Source organism: Etheostoma spectabile, chromosome 14 (assembly GCF_008692095.1).
Source record: "Etheostoma spectabile isolate EspeVRDwgs_2016 chromosome 14, UIUC_Espe_1.0, whole genome shotgun sequence".
Classification (NCBI taxonomy): domain Eukaryota; kingdom Metazoa; phylum Chordata; class Actinopteri; order Perciformes; family Percidae; genus Etheostoma; species Etheostoma spectabile.
Window position 1 is genome coordinate 19,833,537 of NC_045746.1, and position 7,100 is coordinate 19,840,636.

At 38.3% G+C, this 7,100-nt stretch overlaps 1 protein-coding gene and 3 long non-coding RNA genes across 4 annotated transcripts in view; 1 reads left to right on the forward strand and 3 right to left on the reverse strand.

The window, feature by feature from the left end:
- LOC116701288 (uncharacterized) overlaps positions 1–4,125 on the reverse strand; it is a 6,530-nt gene extending 2,405 nt beyond the window's left edge. Inside the window, exons 1-2 of the long non-coding RNA XR_004334885.1 lie at positions 4,115–4,125; positions 1,457–1,462 (exon numbers count right to left, since the gene is read on the reverse strand). This is a non-coding gene — a long non-coding RNA (uncharacterized LOC116701288). The remainder of the gene's footprint in view (positions 1–1,456; positions 1,463–4,114) is intronic.
- Positions 1–7,100, reverse strand: part of pvrl2l (PVR cell adhesion molecule related 2 like) — a 290,781-nt gene that overhangs the window by 57,853 nt on the left and 225,828 nt on the right. The gene's annotated exons all lie outside the window — the stretch shown is intronic.
- LOC116701290 (uncharacterized) overlaps positions 1–7,100 on the forward strand; it is a 21,019-nt gene that overhangs the window by 13,600 nt on the left and 319 nt on the right. The window lies entirely within an intron of this gene.
- The window catches only part of LOC116701291 (uncharacterized), a 14,586-nt gene that overhangs the window by 6,756 nt on the left and 730 nt on the right, over positions 1–7,100 (reverse strand). The window lies entirely within an intron of this gene.

Genomic DNA, 7,100 nt, shown 5'->3' on the forward strand with positions numbered 1-7,100 from the left:
TGTGTGTGTGTGTGTGTGTGAAAGAGAAGAGTAAGAGAGAGAAACAAAAAGAGAAAGGTAATATTGAAGTGTGTGAAGTGGAGACAAAAGAAAGAGAGAGAGAGAGAGAGAGAGAGAGTGAGAAGGTGCAAAATCAGGATGAACAAAAGGGAACATAAAGTAAGCTGTTTGATCATCTTTAACCAGGATCACATTACTGTAGCTTCTAATGGACTAGGCCTATCATACACGTACAAACACACACACACACACACACACACACACACACACACACACACACACACAAACACACACGCCATATTCTCTTCAAATAAACATGGACACAGGCATCAACACAGTGATACAAGATTGTTTTTCTAATGGAAATGGACCGGCATCTTACAGGCTATTCCCTAATGGAATCAGACTCTCTGAGACATTGCTCTCTTTTTTACACGGGCCGGCACACACGCACGCACGCATGTACGCACACATACACACACACATGCACACACAATTTCTCTACTTTTCTCTAATTGAGCTGGACCCCGGAGAATGACAACCATGCCGTTACGCATCAGTGGCCATTACCCACAAGGCAGTGCGTCAGGGCCGTGGGGCCGCCCGTTCTCTTCGCCTTTCACCCTACATCCGTCAAAAACAGGTACACGCATCTCCTGGTGTTTCTCCCCTATCTCTCTTTATCTCTCCCTACATACTTTGTGTCTTTCTGCAGGGAAGAACGTCAAATTTAAGACTTTTTCTTTTTTAAGACCTTGTTAAAGCCACCCAGCCAGGTAAGAAAGTACGTTTTCTTCCAGAGGACATCTTCTACACTCCTAATCTGATTTTAAAGGAATTTGTTCCTTTCCAGGGGGATTTTTGTTGACCTATAAATTAATCGGCTAGTGTGTTGGCTAGTAAACAGTCTATTTGTAGTCCGTCATTGACATTTATTTTTGTTTTGTAAATCACCATATACCATCACATAAACAGAGATATGTTCTTCAGCTCCAGGCTGCTAACACAGTTTGTTTTCAACTCAGAAACCATTTTATTTTCACACCCAGAGCACGCTGCAAAGAATCGCCTAGTCATAACTTATCATGACTTATCTACGGTGGCCCACAGGGGACAGTGGAAAAAAGGAGAAAAGGGCAGAATGTTAAAAAGGACGATGTAAAAAAGGACTCGCCTGCATTTCTGTCCCCCTTCTCAGTCTCAATTCCATTGTGTGATTTTTAATGTGTATTTTCTCCCTTAGGCCATGTTAACCTCTGACCCTGAATAAATAATAAAATAAAGAAACCGAATAATTAAAGAATTGAAAGCAGCTTGTTATCATCTAAACACATCTGATTAAAATCTTGGAATTTAATATGAGCTGGCAGACAAAAAGGAACTGGAAGTTATTAGGGAATATAATAAAAATGTAAAAAACAAAGGGTACTACACAAGATAAAATATCAGGAACAACCTACAACTACAACAAAACTAAAAATGAAGGCCTAATAAATTATAAGAGTTAAAGCAACCTGGTTGAACAGGCACACGTACTCTCTAAATTCAATATTTCTGCTCTGGGTTGCATTAATTCAGCTAACTTAGTTTCTAGCACCACAGAAAGGCCGTACAACGGAGCAATCCCCGAAGTGGAACGTCGTGGATATCGACTAGGTAGACCTATACGTCATTTTTGGCCAACAAACACTGCTGTTGTTCTTCTGGTGAGGACAGTCTTGATGCTGTAAACCTTTTCTGTCTGAGAGGTGAACCTTTGTTACTTACTTTAATACAATTCATTCACAACTTTCTCTTCTCTTCATAGCACTTCTTCTCCCTCTGTCTCTTTTATCACCTTTCTTTTTCTGTTTGTTGTTTCTCTCTCTCTGTGTTTTAAATTCCTTTCAGTCATTCCCCCAAGTATCCACCTTGTCTCTCCCTTTCTTCCCCTTCCCTCTGATCGCCTCTCTTTTTTCTCCTCGCCCTGCTGTCTCTCCTCGTCATTTCCACTTGTCAGGCTAAAGGGAGCAGACAAATGGATGGACAGATGAATACCCAGATCTGCAGAGGGGCAATAAGAATGATGGAGCGATGAAATAAAGGAGTGACAGTGCGTGACAGCGCTCAGCTGAGCCCTGTTCAGAGCCTGGAAGGGAGCAGAGGAGTAAGAAAGGTATAGAAAAAAACTGACTGAAAGAAGAAAAATGAAGAAAGAGACGCAGGAGGAGGATGGATTTTAAGGCCATACCTATTACACCATATTTAGTAGTAATGGGTCTTTTTGTTGCCAATTGATTACATCACATTGCAAGACAACAGTGATTCATCCATCTAACAAGAAAGCTCTTATATTTGCTGCTTTAAACACACACTAAGCCTACGTCCTACATAGGCTGACTGGTCAAAAGGAAACAATGTTATTTTTTCTGGGAAACAACAGAAGTACTGAACAATTGCTCGTTCGTTGAAGGGATAGTTCTGCATTTTTTTTAAATATAGTTGTGTGAGGTACTGTCTACAGCAGGGGTCGACAATGTCTTTTAGGCCAAGGACCACTAAACTGAAAACGAGACAGAGCAGGGACCCTTTACTATACATAATGTACAGAATTGAGTTGCATATTAAACTGGGCCTACAATTCATTCATTCATTCAAACCTTTATTTAACCAGGATAAAAAAAAAACTCATTGAGATTAAAAATCTCTTTTATAAGGTAGTCCTGGCAAGTGGCAGCACGGTTTCAAATAGAGACAGAGACACTAACAGGTAAATACATAAACACACTTTCACTCATATTCAAACAACACGTCATCATAAAAAACCTGGGTCCTAAATCCATTTAAAAACAGTGACATACAAACTGCCTTTCTGCCAGGTCCTTTAAAAAGCCTTTAAAAGAATAAAGCGAGACCAACTCCTTAACTCCTTTAACTGTAGTTCATTCTGAAGCTGGTTCCATGCAGATGGTGCTGCAAAATTAAAAGCCTTTTTGCCAAAGTCAGTGGGGGCTTTAAGGACTGTCAATAAAAACAGATCCTGGCAGCGCAGGTGATATGTCCCTGCAGAAACTCGGGAGGATTTAAGTGTTCAGATATGGAGGAAGAAGACCTAATACTGCCTTATAAATAAAAAGATGCCAGTGCATCCAACGCTGAATGGTAAGGGAAAACCACCCAACCCGAGAATACAGCAAACAGTGATGAGTGAGAGATTTTAAGTTTGTGATGAATCTCAAGGCTCCATTAAACACAGTGTCCAAAGCATGAGGACACTGGGAGGTCAAATGCATGTATAAAATATCATCGTAGTCCAAGACAGACAAGAATGTTGCATTTACAAGTTGTTTTTTTGCTACAAATGATAAAAAGGACTTGATTCTAAAGAAAAAAACCTAACTCAATTTCAATAACGTGTAGTGCGACCATGAGTCTTTAGATATACCTTTTTATGGGGCAGTTAATACTAAGGTGTTAAAAATATTAATTGTTGACGTATTCATAGAATATACATACATCATATATGTATATATATATATACATCATGTTTTACTTTTAAAAAGTAGAACAGTAACTGTATCTGGGGATGGCTACCTTACCTATAGGCCAGTAAGCCTATCATCAATGTAAATTGAAAAAAAAATGTATCTTTATAAATAATATGTTGGATTCATGTTAATGTACTGTATATTTTCAGACATTTACTGTATACATATATGTAATCTACCAAAAAAGTAATTTGGTGCCCCCCCCAGCAGCAATTCTAAGGACCCCCTAGGGGTCCTGGACCTGACCTACAATAGTGGTAGTCGGCACACCCCCAGTTTGGAGAAGCAGACTGGATTCCCGACATAGGAAAAAAAAAATTAAAAAAAATCAATCATCGCCTTTTATTGATGATGTAGTAATAACACTTAAGTCACATTACTGTGCCTAAATGTAACCCTTCTCAAAAGTGATAAAAGGTGAAACCGTTTTTTTTTCAATGTTAGATATTGAAGTGCAACATAGTAAATTAAAGTATCTCACTTTTCCTTCCTTACAATGTGAGTGTTACTTTTTTAAGTTTCTTCATCACTGTGTTGAGGAAAAATCTAGATTTAAGCATGCAAAACAGTATAAAGCAATCCCGAACATCCCAGAAAATGTGAATTCTATAAAACTGCTGTCAAATTATCACGGTAGACCAGAAGTTCTCTTTTGATTTTTTGCTCTGTCCCATTCATAATGTGCTGCTGCCAACACCAGAATTTGTGCGTGGAGTATATAAAACTACCCCGTACCGTGATCAGTAATCCCTTATGTTATGGTAATCCCATAATTACTGGATTTATGTACAGAGGTAGCTTCAAAAGCAAAGCCCTGTAGATAAATATGACTCAGTGCATTTCTTTTTTCTCATTTAAGAATGAAAATGTGTTGGAGTCCCATGAGAGGTGGGCCACATATGTGACACGACACGATACAATTCTTGGAAAAACAAGCACGTTCGTAATTTATCTTGTAATGCGTTGTGAAATATGAAAAATAATACCCAGAAGGATATTATTCACTGGGATTACAGGTAGAAGTCTGACACCCAATTGCCTTAAATCACAGTAAAAAAGAAACATCCCTTAGGGAATTATATAACCGTTTGTGTATTATCTGAAAGACTCTCAAAAGAAATGTACATTTATAAGAACACAAGAGAGAAAGAAAGAAGAAAGTATCTGTGAGATTATTTGGTTCAGATACAGTGTTATACTTCCATAGTAGTATAGTTCCATAGTTTTTTATTGACAGTGACATTTTCTGTTTTGATTTGAGACGAAACAACGAATTTGTCATTTATGTATTTGTACAGTACAGTACAGTACATTACTCCACCCAGTTCAAGTGGATAGAATGGACAAGTCAACACAAACTTGAAGAGCTCATCCAGACATGTTTTAACATTATAATCTGCTCGGAATAAGAATTTATTTGATATGTTTTTGTTTTGAAAGTTGCTTTCAAAACTTCCTGACACAAGCTGTCTTCTACGTCACTAAAAAGTCCATTCTCACTCGCTGGAGGCTTCAACTTTCCACATCACACTTGTGAAAGTTGCATTTTGGACCATGATCGGGCGCGTCGGATCGAAAAAACACTTCCATGTCTTGTCATAGATGGAAAAAGTGTAAGCTCAAAGTGTACTGCGCCTTTGCATGTGGCAGCTCCGAAACTGTGGAATGATCTTCCTCTGCCCATAGACAGGCCTCTTCACTGTCTCTTTTTAAATCTCGTCTTAAAACCCACTTCTTTCTCTTGGCCTTTGACACCAGACATTGACATTTGGATTTTATTGTTTAACTGTATAGCTGTCTTCTCTTGTTTTATGTCTCTATGTCAGCTGATTTGCCATCACTTGAACACCTCAATAAAGACCCGGTGTGTGAGAAGGACTAAGAACATCATCACGGACATGACTCATCCTGGACATGGACTGTTTGAGCTCTTCCCATCAGGCAGGCGCCACAGATTACCCCGAATACGCACTAACAGACTGAAAAATAGCTTTTTCACAACTGCCATAACATTACTGAACTCTGGAAATGGCATGTAACAATAATCAGGATGGTAATGTGCAATACAAATGTCTCTGCTTATGTAATAAGCAGCTGTGCAGTATAACCATGTGGCAATAAGAAACCGTGATGCTATAATGCAACTTGTGCACTTAGCTCCTATTTATGTAAGGTTAGCTCTTATTCATATATAAAGCTTATATACATTCTTATATATATTTTATTACTTAAGAGTCACCTATATTTTAAGCTCATTTTATCTTTATGTTATCATCTTATGTTGTTATTTTACAGTGTATGTTATTCTAGATAGACTTAGAGATTTATTTATATTTATTTAATTGCAGTACTACCGAACATGCATTTGATCACTTTTTAGTGCACCCTTGGGCAAAAAGTAATCTCATCGTGCTACACAATGACAAAGTGCTTGTATTTGCTTAAACTTGAACTGGTTTTATTTGGATTCTGTTTGTATTTAATGCCTGTGTGAGTTATGAGCTTTATGTCTTTATTTATTCTTCTGTACAGCACTAAGGCAACTTGGTTGTTTTTAAAGTGCTCTATGAATTAAGTTTGATTGATTGATTGAAACAACATCAGTACTCGTCTCCTACTTCTTTTTCGGTGAGTGAGGTCCATAAGTGGAGGTCAGGAGAATGACACGACCACTTTGGTTCACCTGCCTGCCTGTTTTCCCGTACTGATTTAAGCCTGGAGGAACAATGTAAAATATAAAAAGCTACATTGCTCACCCAGTAGGTATCTTCTCCTTGAATACACTTAAAGCTGAAAATCAGCACTTTCCCCTCAGTGATTGTTTCAATTCAAATGTGTTGGAGTACAGAGCCAAAATAACAGAAAAGAAATTATATCACTACGCAAAATATAGAGTTCTCACAGACTGCACTTTGCTGCATAATGCTAAATAGTTTGCACATGTCAAAGGTTCCCGGTGAAAGTTAGTCAAGCGTGAAAAAACCCCACAGTGATTCAGTGTTCATTAAAATTCATGAAGAGGTGACAGAGTTTTAAACAGCACCACTGTACTATATAGATACAGCTGGTGCTAACTGGTGTAAATCACACAGCCTGCAAGGGCATGGCTTCCTGCTACTACCCTGCACTTTTGTCTGATAATTACTTTAAGACAGTTCAGAGATAAACTCTGCCCACTCCACCCCCCCCCCCCCCCCCCACTCAGCTCTACTGCCTCTGAACTTTGTGGATTGTTGTTTTTAAGGATGACCTCTAAAAGAAGATACTGTAAAAACTGTTAGTACAAACCATGTAAGTTGTTAAGGATTTTTTTTGGAAACTTACAAACTTTTGTTTTGAAACTTAACTTGTAATTCCTTTCTGTAGCATTTTCATTGTTGAGGTTTCCAGTTATAGTTTTTCCTGTTTTCTTGTGTTAATTTGTTCCCTGTTTGCTTGTTTCCCTGTCACTTGTCAATCTTATGTGAATGAGTGCTCTTTTTTGCTACTCTGGTCTGTTCAGCTCCGATGCAAATGGTAATGGGAACAAGTGAGAGTGGTCATTTTAAATGATTCTCCCTGTTATCTATCAGG